General features: G+C 33.5%; 1 protein-coding gene across 2 annotated transcripts in view; it reads left to right on the top strand.

The window, feature by feature from the left end:
• Window positions 1-7,573: 7,573 nt before the first annotated feature.
• Window positions 7,574-16,040, top strand: part of LOC137929746 (echinoderm microtubule-associated protein-like 2) — a 114,942-nt gene continuing 106,475 nt past the window's right edge. For both annotated transcript variants that reach the window (XM_068772842.1, XM_068772834.1), the window contains exon 1: window positions 7,574-7,806. The gene's annotated coding sequence lies outside the window, so the exon portion shown is untranslated. The remainder of the gene's footprint in view (window positions 7,807-16,040) is intronic.

The following is a 16,040-nucleotide window of genomic DNA, read 5'->3' as shown; positions in this document are numbered from 1 at the left end:
TTTAATCGTAACTTCTACCACTGAAGGCTATGACCGACATGACGATTGACTTCCATGCCAGTTTTTCCTTTACTTACCTCATAATTTCAGGCCATATACGCCCACTACAAGACTACCTACCCCAAATACATCTAAACGAAAGAAAGATAATATGATGTACAAACGAAGAAAAAGAAAATAAAATTGTCCGTGAAAAAAAAATGTAAGCTAGTCCCTGTTCCACACCAGATAGGGGGTACGAGAGGCTCCCAATAGCGGCCATTATAAAATAAATATCTATCAGAGTGTATACCATAATCGCGACTCCTGGCAGGCGGGTTAACGATTGCAGTGAGGATTACAGTACGCAGAGGACGCTGCTGCCCATCATCTTCTTTATTCTCTGTTGATGCTAATGCTGTAAGCCCGGAGGCTTTTACAGTATCATCAGAACTGATTTCACGGAGCGGAAGGGTCTGAGAAATTAAAAATAAAAAAAGATGGTCGGGCGCATATCAGTTGTATGAAGACATTTGCACGTAGTAAAGCGCTCTACCCGAGTAGAGCTGTGTAGTATTTGTGTTGCTGTTATGTATATGCGGCTTAGGACGGCAGTGTGGACGACAAGCGAGCCGAGGAGAGATACGGATCTAACCTCGGTTTACCCACGCTGGGAGCGGGCGGCTGATCATCTGAAAACTTGTTTGTGAGCAGTAGCAATCTTATATAATTAATGCACAAAGTCTGTATAGTATAATACTAAGCAAATGGCATGTCTCAATCTTTTACCTCTGGGCTACAACTGTTTACTTTACTGAGGGCGGGTAGTAATAGCGAGTCCAGCTATTGACTTGACGTGATCACCAGTAGCTTGCTCAAAATTAACTGGATGGCGACGTAATAAACCATAATTATCATAATCTTTTCAGCTTGAGAACATCTACTGCTAGATATAGACCTCATCCATAGAGTTCTATTATCATCAGTTAGAAGTGGCCTGCATCTAGCGTCTTCTACTGATCAATGTTTATGACCCCCGTTATTGGGGACCTCTCGTACTACCCTATCTGATTTTGGGACAGGGCATTTACATTATCTTTTTTTTTGATAATTCTCTTCGTATACTTTTCTATTTCTTTACTCTTCATTTATTCGTCATATATAACTTTCCTCTCCTTTTAATAGTCATATCTTACTTTCCTCTTCTGTTATTTGTCATATCTAACTTTCTTCTTCTTTTATTCGTCATATCTAACTTTCATCTTCTTTTATTCGTCATATCTAACTTTCCTCTTCTTTTATTCGTCATATCCAACTTCTCTCTTCTTTTATTCGTCATATGTAACTTCCCTCTTCTTTTATTCGTCATATCTAGCTTTCCTCTTCATTTATTCTCTAGCATTCTTATACATATTAATTTCTTTTCATGCATAGTCTTCTCTTCATTCACTTTGTTCCTCAAATATCATAGGTTCAGGTAATTATCACAATTTTTCGTTTTTAGTTTTTATTTTTATGCTGTACTATTTTGTATTTATATTTCTTATACTTATTTAATACGGGCTAACACATTTTTGCCAGAGATACGATTTTCAATTTATTTACATTACTTCTATTTTATTTATATCTTCCTATTTTGTATGTGATTCATACTTTTTTTTATTCTAACGGATTTAACAAGGTATGTCTACCTTTATATCGACGTCCTATAATAAACTTGTGAAGTGTACTGAACATAAAATAGGATATGTTGGTAGTACAAAAAATCAGTACCCATTTCGATCACGACGTTGACAAACAATACCAAGTTTCACTTTTCGGTACGCCTTATTAGATATAAACTTCCTATCAAGGTTGCGTACCAATAAAAGTGGACGAGTCGCATTCCTTTTACAACTAACCAACACTCACGTCACGAAAATGAATTTTAATTGTGTTATTCAAATCGTGTATTGTCACTAAACGTAACATATGTATGTATAAGAAATTCAACTGTAAGATTTAAAAATCTTATAGAAATATATGTATACTGTCGTCACTTTGATATATGAAGCCTATATGCCCATTGATTTGTATAGGCTTCACCCAAAGATGAAGATGAAGACGGGTTGGCGATCACAGTGTGGTATTATGACACCCAGAGGTCGCTGCTGCACATCCTCTTGAAACTTATTTGTGAGTAGTGTCAATGCTATATATTTAATACACAAAGTGTTTGTTATATAACATTGTATGTCGTGAATCAAACTAGAAACATGCGATCGTAGGTATACAGAAGTGTAAAAATTTTTATATCTATGTGTTTAAATTCAACATCTATTTTTTGTTTATAACAAAGAACATAATTTTGATAAAGTCGGAAATCAAGTCAGACATATTTTTCATTATATCAATTATTGTTTTCTTTTTCAATATATCACAGAAGTGAAAAGATAATCCGTGTAAAGTCGCATTGTTTTCATAGTATATAACAACGTAGTGGTGCAATTGCGGTAAAGCAGTTTCCGCTAGCCTCCTATTGTCAAACGCTTGCAACACATTATACGCGGTGTTGCCTCATGTAAAATGACTTCATTAAGTTTTTTTAATGTTACAACATGGCATCCGATTTTCGCGGCATACTGATTTTTTATTTACTTTAATACGATGGAATATTCTTTCTCAGTTTTCATGTTAACTATTAGGTTTAGTTCAATAACCTTACTAATTTTTATGAATTTAAACACAGATCATTATTAACATGGATATACTAGCCATCACTGCATAATTGGCGAGCGTGTGGACTTTATAAACGGATTAAATAAACTCAAATAATAGTAGTAATTTAATTATAATTATACAAAACTAAGTAACAGTAAAATAATACGTAACAATAGACTGACAGAACAAACGAACAAGCAAAACTGCATTGTGACACAATCTGTGTATATATAAAGTATAAAAAAGAAAAAAATATAAAAAGTTTCTATATGACCCCGTGAGTCGCCAACAGTCATATATTCTTCAAGTTCGAAATTCGTAATTTGAATTTATTTTGAGCTGGCAGATGGTTTGTCGTTGCTATTTTATATTTATCATTGTAGTAAATACTGTCTCCTTAAAATGTGAAGGTTTAGTTCCCAAGATCGAATATGGATTGAAAAGTTGAGGTGGCACTGGAAATGTGTCAATTTAGCGCGCAGAACAGATGGCTGCTGAAGTCTCAAGGTTCTAGAAGTCACATCACGGATCGACAATAGCAGACTGTTACATCCTCCCACAGGGTGAACAGGTGAACTTGTTAAGATTATCGTAAAACGTGGGATGATTAACCATAAGAGGAAATACATCTATATGAACTTCTTTGAAAATGTAACCTCTTTGGTATGCAGACTAAATTATTGAAATAAAAAAGTTACGAACAATTGTCATTTGGAAAGCGTGTTTTTTAAAAAACCGTTAAATTCAATTTGGTCAATATGATTCAATCAATAACGCTTACGGTTTTTTATTGTAATTATTTAGATGTTTAAAAATGTTAGAATGTATTAAATTATATAAAAAAATTAAATACTAGTAATATGTGTGACAACTGGCTGACGAAGTTTCGATTTTAAAAAAAAGTATGACAGATGATGTTTTTTTAAATAATGTCATTATGGTTACAAATATGTGTTGGATATAAAATTAAATCTCATTTCATATGTATGTATATACATGAAGCAGTCGAATAATTGGTGCATTATTTGTTTATCTTTTATATCTTTTAATTTACTGGCGCAAAATAAAATACGAAATGTACTGTCGGTATTGTTTTTGATTACTGAATGTAATATATTTGATTTTAGATGAATCTAGCTATCTATATCTCCCTTTGCTTCTCCAACTGGATGGACCAACGAGATAGTCAAGATCATCGTGGAGATCTACGGAAAAGGCCTATACCTTCCAGTGAGCGTCTGTAGATGTGTTTTTATGTGATAATACCTTTTTAGTATAAGTTGAACATACTACTGTATTTGTGAAAGTGACCATAGATAAAAAATGGCTAACTTCTCATTTCAATTCACAGAACGAGACGCAACTGGAACAGTCAGATTTTTCAATACTCGAACCATGCAAAATTTGTTTAAACATACAAAGAAGAAATATATATTACATGACTATATTTTCCGACGGAATTGTTATATCATAGGTGGACTGGCGATATAGTTAAGGCACAGGAATTTTCTGGAAGCAAGGCGCAAGGTGAATTATCGTGGCCATCTTTGGGTGAAGGCTATGTCTTGCAGTGGGCGTCTGTCAGGTGAAGATGAAGATAATGGTGATGATTATCAAATATGAAACCATATATATAAACCAACACGGTTTTTTCGATGCTATTTCTCAATGACCATTAGCATTAAACCACAGCTAATTAGAGCCTATTCCAGAACAATGATATAATCACGTGGATCACTTTACTAAAGTATCTTTTACGTTATCGTATCTGCTTTGTGGTTGAGATATAAAAAAAACATTTTATAACATCAGACATGGTGATATAATAATAAATAATTAATTGAAAGGTATTGTGTACTGACTTTACAAGCAAACGCTAGAAACTCCAATTAAAAAGTGTATATACATGGTGTTAACTATGTTTTTTTATATATATAATAGAGAATAAAATGGACAAAAATTATACACAAAAAGTCCAAAGTTATAGCTATAGGATAGGAAGAAGAAGGTAGGAGAAGGCCCCAAAAACAGGCGCCAATATTAAATATATATATATATTTATATATATTGGTCTTGTCCACTCTAAATGTATGTTCATACTAACGTCCAGTTGAAGGGAATAGTGGCTTGCAAAATAACTGCGTTAAAAGGACTGGTCAAAAACCTACACGCATTGCAGGTGAAGAATCTCTTTGTCAGTTACCTATGTAATAAAAAATTGTTCTATATATATATATATAGGATATTTGAATTAATGGAGCGTACACAGTAAATATCTCTAACAGCTGACGGACATATGGTAGTACGTTGGCCATAATTATGGAAAAAATATTAGGACAAATATTTAATTCAAATTTAAAAATGTTACATTATGAACTGATAGTATTAACCTTGATAGACAGTATTAATATGACAACATAAGTCCTTGGTGATGGTTTAAAAACTGTTTAATATCCTGTTTGCAGAAGTTAATATTACGTTTGTTTTATAAAGCCTTAAATAGTCATTGCTAACTTATGAGAAGATCTGTTGAGGAACGAAAGTCACTGACGTAGCCTATGTATAGTCAACTTCCTATAATGGAGGCGACAGGCTGCTAAAGACAGCTGCCCACAAGATGGGCAGACTATTTTAAGAAAGTCGAAAGACGCTGGATGCATGCCGCTTCCAAACAAACAGTCTTATTGAAAGTCTACGGGGAAATCTCTGTTCCAACAGTGATCCTCCTATTGTTGAAACGATGCTGATATGTTACACGCGATACTCCTAGCTACTAGTAAAATCTAATTACCTACGATCTACGTAGAAATAAGATTGTCGCAAAACACTACTATAATTGTTTTAACATATAACTGTAATGTATCTTGACTGACTATGTGCACCATGGCCTGTTAAGATACATTAAATTACAGTCACCGGTTGTCCTGTATATAGACAGAACTAACGGATTTCCTGTTTCGGTAGTAGGAAAAGATAGAAGAAAGAAACATCGCCTCGATAGTTAGCCAAGAGGGAGGAGGCCAGATTTATCTGCAGTACTTTAGAGGGATAAAAGGAAAGGTAATAAAAATGAACGACGTAAGTCAATATAGAAGAAAGAGTGAAAAATATTAGGAATAAACTGTGAAAAATCGAAAACCTTTAACGAACGAGCTCATTTTTTTAGAACGATACCTGTTTTTTAAGAAATTAAGTGTCTTATTTCCAGAGCGAGAAAATGTGCATAAATCTTAAAATTGTCACAGAGAAATGTATACAAAACATAATAAAATAACGGATACAAAACAAAACTTAAATAAATATAAAAATCGTTAAATGAGAAAGATCAGAAAATAAACATTTAGAATTGTTATCGTATTCTGAAGGGAGGGGGAGGTAAAGAGGCGATGTATGATAGCTAACCAAGTATGGAAAGGGTTGGAAGAGAATGAATGAAATATATTAAGAAGGACATAAGAGGAGCACGAAAGGAAAAGAATGTATCGTAAAAACAGAGTTGGCGCCTTGTGTTATACCAGGTCTCCAATAAGATAACCTTTTTATATAAAAATGTTTATATATTAACAAATGTTTTAGGGTACGCCAGTCAAGGTTATATGATTGCTAGCTAATGCAAAACTAAATAATTACAAAATTACATGATTTATCTTTTATGTGATCTTAACATGGTCACCTGTCCACGTAGTGGGACGTATTAGGCTGCGTTTTTAGGGCCGTGGTCTTTATGGAATAAACTTTAGAGATCCTACAACTATTCTGCGCTTTATCGCCTGCCTTTTCAACTTACCAATCCGCTAAGCTGTTTGTTACTTTCGTTCGACTACGGATCTCCTCATTCTAAATTTGATCTTGTTGAAGAATTAAAAAAAATGTAAGAGACAAATATTTATTAAAAAAAAAATATTAAAAAATTGTTGTCACCCTCACCAAATGCACCTGCACTTTTACAACACCTCGTTAAAGTTATAAGAAATATTAATCCACTAATTACATTGAATAGTTTGTTTTGACACCTGCTATTGTATGCTGTACTTTATGCGCAATGTATTGGTGAATGCCGAAATTGTTTTTGTTATAATTATAGTCCGTTGACTGAACAGCTGACAATTTGATGCAAGTTTTACCTGCAGTTTTAAATAAAAAGTCCGCATTCTTTTGGAATAAATTCATAGGCGTGAGGACCTCTAGTTAAGTACCGTCAACAAAACTACAATAAAAAATATTTTTTTTAATTAAAAGTTTATTTCATATGCTACAAATAAGTTCACATTTCGAAATTTTAATTCAATAGTATTATATTTTAAAATAAATTTTAATGTAATGTAATAATTTTAATAACTTTATTGCTACAATATTTAAAAACGAAACAAAACAAAGATGTTAAATGCTTCGAAGTATATCATATCAGAGTTTTTGAATTACAAAATGTAGATAAATTATTGCATCATGTTCACCTTCAAAAATTGTTTGATGGTATGTTTTATTAATTAACACATATATTCTGACATCTTCCAACCACATTAGGTTACAACTTTTAAAAACCGTTAAATTTTAACTTTGACAGATTACTTTAATTAATAATGATTTGAATTAATTTTGTTATAAAAATCAATTCGAAAGATATCCTATTCGAAACAAAAAAAATCCAAAGATTTGAATTTAGAATTGGTCTCTCTTGATTAGTGTAATTCAAATATAGAATATAATGAATTGTTATTCCGCATTTATTGATCAATTCTACACTATGATATAATCTATATGTAAATACATATTCTATGTATTTATTTTTAATTAATTCTAATTTAAATCGTTTTGCTGGCCTTCCTCCGATGACAAGTTTGATTAGTTCCGCCAATAGCCGCAACGAGCGCCCGCGCAGCACCAGTATCGCCCCGGCAGCCGTTCAAAGTGTACGGTTGAAGTTTTTACCGCTAGGTCTACACTCAAATCTTCTCACGAAATATATTCGATGTATTTAAACCCGCGAAGTGAGAAAATAGTGTGTGAGTGATTCAATATTAGTGCATTATCAGTGCTAAATCCGTGAGTTTTCACGTAATTTTGTTCAAAATCACGTGCAATAATTTTTAACGGAACTGCTCGTGTGTTGGATTTTTCTGTTCTCCGGTAAGTGGATTTTCTATGGTGTTTATCGTTCTATGGTGACCTTTAACGGTAAACGGCGAGTTTGAGGTCTGTTAATTTAAATGTGATGCGGTAAGCCGATGTCGCAAAGTAGCCTCCGTGACCTTTCAGATAACTAGATTGTTGGTAGGTATTTGGTTTGCTAACCCACTTTAAAATATTCAAATTGCAAAATCTTCGTTGGCAAATTGCTCTTCGGTGTTGTTTTGTACGTTAGTCAGTTTATTTGGTTACCATCAAACGAATTAGTGATGAAGATAAGCGCCATCTCCCATCGACAGGTTTTTAATGGTTATAAAATATGTAAATAACTACGTAATAAACTTAGTTCAATAATTTTACGATATCACTAAAAATAAATAAAAAAAACGTTCTATGATTAAAGGCGATTCATTAAAGCAAACTCTTATTATTTACGCCAAAAATAATCGAACATTCTTTTAACTAATTACTATTGACAAGCCTAATTAACTGGTAATTTATCTCTCTAAACACATTAATAAAACATTATTTATTAATTTATAGGTTTTTAATTGACAATAGTTTAATCATTACATATGTACATAAAATTATTTTTAGTAAAACTAAATTCACAGATTATTCGCCTGTGCTCTTTTTATAACGATCTATTTTTTTATTATTTTAGGGCAACAGTAATGTGTTGTAATGTTTACTTTTATTATAATATTATAGTGTAATTTTTATAATTTCTATATTTATCAATGAGATCAGTTCTTGAATACATTTATCATTTTTTATCACACCAGTCTATCGTAAATATAAATATTTCTATAATTTTATGACATAAATGAATTAAAATTTTATTAATAAATAATTTACATTACAGAAATGCTTTTGATGTATACGTTTTGATTCTGTATTTGAAAAGGTCAAAAAATACAATATGAAACCAGTTTTTATATTGACATTGCATATGTATGTCGTCAGGCCAGTATATCATATTCGTGTTCCATAAGAAAGTCTAATCAAATATTGACGTATACAAATAGGCACTTTATTTGTTTAAAGTTATCTGTCAGTTTTATCTATGGAATGCGAGGTTTTTTTTAAATTGTTTTATTCATATTGATATTTTACAAGTAAAATTATTAAAATGTATTTTTAATAGTAAAAATAAATAGAAACAGTCTTGGCAACCAATAATATAATTTGAGATCGAACTTTTTTAGCATTGACAGAGAAAAAAAAAGTTCTTTCGTAAAAGAATATGTATATATATAATCAATTCTGTACAAAGATTCGAAATTTATTATAATTCTAATAATAAAACAATTTTAAAAATAACATCATGGTCAATTAGTTTTAATAAATAGTTTCTATATCTTTTTGTTTTTTTTTTTCTCATGCAACGGTTGCGTTTACCTGTGTCCTTAGTTACCTGTAACGTCGCATTGAGGTCACCAACCGCTCGACTGGGACGCGGGAAACGTCGACGCCATATTGGAATTCTCGCGACAATGTTTGATCAAATGTGTTTTAGAAAATTTTTGAAATAACTTGATCGAATGTTTATACAATTGTAGAACGATATTTGCTGACATACATATACATATATTTATTTAAAAAAAACCTTTTTAGGTAATTTTTGAACGCTATTGCTTGCTTTAAATTTATAAATACCTACTCTTTGTGATCGTATTAGGAATGTGATTCGTATATGTACCAATGTAAGTGATATAAACCAGCGGCTTGGCAAGTTCAAGTAGCAGTAGACTGGCCAAATAGCGCGTACAACAGATGGCCGCTGGGGATGTAAGATTTTAGATCAGTGATGATAAGTGATAAGCCAAGCGTAGAATGTTCACATAAATGATGGACCTTATGGTCATCAGAAGACGCTACAAACAGGCAATTTCCAAAAAAAAACAAAAGGGGGAGTGGGGGTCTAGGGTCTGCTTAGGGATCTCAGATCACGATGTTGTTTAGAATTCCGTAACATTACATACGTGATGCAAGTTCTAAACTTAGTTCGTATCCTAATCAAGTTATATCTAAGTTAACCGTGTTAATATCTCTTAATAAGTTATTTATTTTCTTTGAACATTTTCATCGTAGTAAACGTTTTCCTGTATACATGAATAGCGACATGACTCGAATATATGCTCAGTAGTGTGCAAACATTGCATCGAAACATTGTTTCATAATAAATAGCGCAATGTTTTTACACTATATGAGGACACCACTTGAATAATTACATGTTTTTATATTTGTGACGATAAAACTGAGGCATTATTTCACTCTTCTGGAAGGTTCTGGAATTAAATATCGCGTCTCCATATTATATATATAGCTCTGGAATACCCAACCCTACCACACAAGTTATTGCACCCCAATAGTGTCTTTTTGCATTCTCTATTTCTCTAGAAATAGTGATATCACTCTGCCCTCTTCTCATCTTATGAACATTTAAGGAACAAGCTAGAGGACTTCTCCGTGGGAGTGGCATTCGTTGTATATCTTAAAGCCCGCCAGACTACCAGCCAGGTTTCCAGAAAATGTAGACTCATAGACTATAACTCTTTCTCATTTTGAAAACCTGCTCGTGGACCAGTTCAACACACCCGAACGCTTACGCCAATATTCATACATACTTGCAATCGCCTTTCATCACACTATAGAATCGAAGCAACACTCACAAATAAATTGATACACGCACGCACACTGATACACTATACCTGTGTCAAAACACACACAGGTGTTGTCGATAACAAAGCGGCCGTTTTGGTTGCTAAAAGCTTATGCTTTCTTTCCGATGAGAGTAGGTACAAGTGGTCTGAGTAAGAAAAGGACCAATATTTAGCCACTTCTGCACATGCAATAGTATGCATGCAAAAATAGCATGCAATAGTAGTCGTGCAACCCGCTCGCCAGCCCGCTGATAAATGCCTATGCGGTATACAATGCGAATCACACAACTGCCACCGCCAAATAACTCAACACGTGTTTCACCCCTCCACACCAATCGGTGTAACATAACTCCTGAAGATGCCCCATTATTTACCGCATACGCATTTATCAGCGGGCTGGCGGGCGGTGCACTTTGTTGCACGACTACTACTGCATGTGCGGAAGTGGCTAAATATTGGTCCTTTTCTTACTTAGAATGGACTTCCGCAAAGTAACGCCTGATTCCATTAAACACAGGTGGTCTGCACAGGGTCATGACACCATATAACTCCTTCTGAAACTCGAGATAAAAACTGCGCAAACTTATCACAACATGCAACTACTAAGCGGGCTGTTTTAAACTAATCGACAGCAATGCTTGCCCATGTGACGGCTTTAAAGTACAGATCTTTGAACACACGACACTTCCCGATTCGAATCCGAAAGACGTAATCACGTGACCTTTTTTTAAAACAATGATGTATTACCGTACCGCAAAATCTTTTGGTAAGCTGGCCCGGTACATTGTCTTAAACCTCAAGGCATTTAACGGCCTGTAGCTTGGGCAAATATTTCAAATCCTGTAGTAGTCAAAAATATTTTTTCTTAAATTGCCATCCTCAGGTTGTAATAGCGGAAAAACTGGACATTGTTTTATCGTCATTAGAAACATACAAGACGCTAAATATTAAAAAAAAATTAGTTGAGTTCAATTTTGTTTTAAATAGTGTACGTTTTAATTCAGTAAATAGTTTAAGAGGATCAGTAAACATTACCTTGCCAAAACGTGAGGAAATAAAATCGTAAATATTAAATGTAATTATAATCATTGTGGATGCTATTTCCAAGCTATTTGCGAGCTTCGTGGCATGACTACTCCAATTTCAACTTGCCAATCTTCTTACCTTTGTTTACGGATCTTCATTTCCGTTGATCGAGTGAGATAGGGAATGAGGAATTACGTTTCTATGACGTCATCACTGGTAACACATTAGTCGTAGACTTCTGTCTTAAGCACGTAATGAATATCCTTCTTAGAACTTAACTCCTAGCATAGCCCTCTCCATTGCTCTCTGTGTGACTTTGAGGTTTCTTATGTAATCCCGTTGTAACTAACCACGTGTCAGTTCCATATGTCATCATAATGAATAATAATCTTCTATAAACACCTTGAGATTTAACTAATTTATATCATAGAGCAGTGTTCACTAACATAAGGCTCTTGCCCCACAGGTGGACAATTCGAAAATAGACTCTACACGAGTTTAACCCTTTCGCTTTTATATAAAAGTTATATATAGTACGTATATAAGAATACTAAAGTGGGGAAACATTTCTTGTCTTTGGCTGATGGACGTCCAGGGAAAGGCCTAGGCCACACCTCCAAAGGTCGCCACGATGACAGGTCTTGCGCTGCCAGTTCCATCTAGTGGGAGCTTACCCACGCCATACAATAATTTATTTCAAAACGATCATATCAGTAAAGTCCAAAACGCGATGGGCACTGTATCATTCATTAAAAAAAAACTAACACAGTGTACAGTTTTGGATTAAACAGTTATAATAACAGCGGTTATTCGCCTAAAGTTAAACAGTGTAGCCGACCGAATTGACTTTCATGAACCTACATGCCCAGCGGCATATGTCCGCGCGCCGGGCGAGACCAATCCCATCACTCCACTTTCACTCTGACCCCCCAGCCAACACCTCCGCTCTGTTTCACACGTCTATCTCATTGTGGACGAGCGTGGGAAACGCATCTCCACTTATTAAAACTAATATGGCCTCCGGCAATTGATTTGGCACACCGAACACATCGCCTTGTTAGATCTTGTAGAACACTGATTTTATCGCACAAATTTCTGACAGTTAGGTATCTATATAGAGTAGTTAAAATATATATTCCCGACGTGCCAATTCAAATGCCTGTAAATAGCCAATGATTGCTTAGAAGAAATCGCTGTACGAAACAAATTAGAATTGCACAGTTTAACTATAACATTTATGTTATAATTGAAAATCAATGAAATAAAAACTGTCTCGTATTATAGATTTAAAAGCCTTAATGGTGTTCATGTCAGGCCGTTTTCGAAAAGTAGTGTTTCCAGAAATAATAAGTAACGTAATTATAATATAGTAAGAGCGTTTTTAAAATTCGAACCTTATATTTTAAAATTAATTATACTGTACTGCCAGTATTATTTACCTGTCGTATTGAAATATAAAAAATAAATACATGTAATTTATTTCAGAATCATGATTTAATACTGAATTATTGGAAATAGGCATAAAACTTTTAAAGTTGTTTGCTGACAAATTTAAAGATATAACTAATCATGTATAAGAGAATGTATTTTGAAATTTAGCTGTTCTACATATCGCATTTATGTTGCTTTACATGCATTCCTCGTGCATATGCAACCTGATATTTAAGTGTACGGACCATGAATGCAAATATATTTAACACTTTCTATAAAAGGTTTTTTTAGTCGTACAATATTTACGTAATTTTATGTTCATAGAATTTTAATATAATTTTGTTATTTCATGTACGGTTTTGATTTTTTTTTCTTATATAGTTGTAATGGAATAGGCGTTTGTCTTCCATCTCACATGATGGAAAGTCAAGACGAAGGTGGTACACGCCCATTCAAAAGAAACCTGTTCACTCTACTCTTAAAGGCTCCAGAGTTCAACTCATCAGTAAAAACAGACCCAGGCAGGTTGTTCCAAATCTTGGCGACTCTCACCAAAAACGAGCTGTCAAACCGTTTATTTCGGCTTTTGGGTATGTCAACAACGTATAGATGAAACTTTTGCCTGCGCCTAGTAGTCCGATAAAGGAATGGAGATGGCTCAATCAGTTCGAAAAGAGCCTTCGAGTACTCTCCAAAGTGTATTCTATATAAAACCGATAAGTTGGCAATTCGACAACAATGCTCAAGGGTGTGTAGTCTGCTATTTGAGAGCTTTTCTTTGTTAATTAACCTACAGGATCTTCGGTCAAGTAAGTCCAAGGCTACCAGATGATATTTAGCTGCACCTTCCAAGAGTTGACTGCAGTACTCCATGTATTTCAAGTATCTTCACTAATAACTTGGCTATATGTGGCAGAGCTGAACAAGCTTAAACTTCAGTTCTAATAATTTAACTGAATAATCTTTATTGTACCTAATAGAATAATTTCATAATAATAAGGTACAATGGGCGGTCTTATCACACAAGGCAATCTCTTACAGACAATTATCAATTATACTTAAATACAAATATACAAACGGAATAACAATGTGCGTATATAAATTAACTATATTATAAAAATCATGGAAAGATCTAGAAAGAAAGGACATAAAAACAACGTCTAAATAGGTGAAATAAATAAATTTAAACTATAAAATAATTCTATTTTCATAGACATTGGACATTAAACAATATTTAAGAATTTACAATTATTAAAGTAAATCTTAGTTCAATCTTAATAGAAGCTAGATCATCATTATTTCAGCTGTTAGACGTCCACTGTTGGACATGGCGATCCCAAAGATTTCTAATAAAATCAATGGGAAGCGACCTGCATCCGTTACCTATAATTTACAAGGTTTTTTTTTCACGTAAATTTGTGTTTGTATGTACATATGTACACCCTAAACTGCCCTATCCTTCATGTCTCTCATCTACATACAAAAATTGTCTTGTAGTGATCGCCTCGAGCGATAAGACTGCCTCTTGTACCTCTATATAAATTGCTTTCTTAATTTTTTTCTAGTTATTATCTATGGTGTACAAAAAAGTGTTAATAAAAATAAATAAAGTCATCTATCTTGTGGGTAAACGTCCAAAGTCGTGCTTGACTGTGTGATCTCTATTCCAAACCCTTGAAGCTCAAGCGGTCACCGGTCACGTGCTTTAGGTTTACCTATTGCCACTTCAAGATCCCGTAGAGAAATCTCCAGGATACCAGTCCATGGCATATTAAACAACTGTTGAATATGAACAAACGAACAAAAGTTTATTTGGTAAAATGACGGTAGCGATACGTGGTCATGTCCGCGACACTAACATACTTTTAAGTCATGCAACACGATTATCACTTAACAGCACAAGTTATGTTAAGTAATTCGGCGCGCGTAACTTTAACGATCGTTTTGAAAGACGCGGAATGCCAGTGAAGGGGAGCACAGGCTTTGCATAACGTAGGATATGTTTTGTTGTTCTAACATAATCTGATGTATCCCTCCGTACCTAGATCCTATAGCTATTCATATATACCTCTTATGTACTAGCTGTTTCTCGCTTCGCGTCTATTTATGGTAATTTTAAATGTAACTAAGTTGTAAATATGCGTTGTTATTGAACTCCGCTTTTAACCTTTTGCAGTTAGAATCTTGTAAAAACCTTTCTTAGCTGACATATACTCGATGTACGGAATATTCCTTTTAAATTTCAAGTCTGTAAACCTTTTAGTTTCAGAGATATAGTGATGAGGCAGTACATATGTGTAAATGTATATATATGTATATATATCTATCAGTACATATGTATATATATCTACATAACCAAAGTTAGTTACTAATTTCATATGATCACTGATATTTAAATATTGAAATCGACAAACACTAAGGTGTTAAATGATACAGCTATAATTTAGTTATGAAGGTTCTATGGAAACCTTTTCAAAAAATACTAGCATTGCCCCGCGACTACTTCCGCGTGGAATTTAATAAAAAATAATATTAAGTCTATTTTTTTTTCATTTTTTATTTTAATTTTAATTATGTGGGCCGGTCATGAATTTCACAGTTTACTTAAATTCTTATGTCACCCACGACACCAAACATAATAATGTTTGCTGATTTCGTTTCAATTCAAATTAGCATGAACTGTCACTGCAACATATAGAATGACAGCGGCGTCATCTGTCAAAAATTGGTCATACAAACTTAGAAATCCTAAGCTCACGCACAACAACTTATTACATGATCAAATGCATAGTTTACGATTATAATAAGGACATACAGACAAACACTCATTTTTATACATATAGATTTTTTTAACATAGAGAAATAAAATGAAAAAATATTTGAATGAATTGCTTTGGCGTCTTGTACTAAGAATAATTTTAAATGTGTTCTAAAAAAATCCTTTTAAATTTATTGTGGGTTCTATTTAGATCATGATGCCTTTTGAACTCTCGTTGTATAAGATTAAAGATGCCTTAATAGGGGGTAATAATTTTATTGTAGTTTCTATCAAATTGTACTCTTATAGGTATTACATATATAAGTGATCTAAGAATTAACCAATGATATATA

The sequence above is a fragment of the Battus philenor genome, unplaced genomic scaffold (genome assembly GCF_028537555.1).
Source record: "Battus philenor isolate CCGP_79_NKW_IND1 unplaced genomic scaffold, ilBatPhil1.0.hap1 SCAF_11, whole genome shotgun sequence".
NCBI classification, from domain to species: Eukaryota; Metazoa; Arthropoda; class Insecta; order Lepidoptera; family Papilionidae; genus Battus; species Battus philenor.
This window is presented reverse-complemented; position numbering and strand designations above follow the sequence as displayed.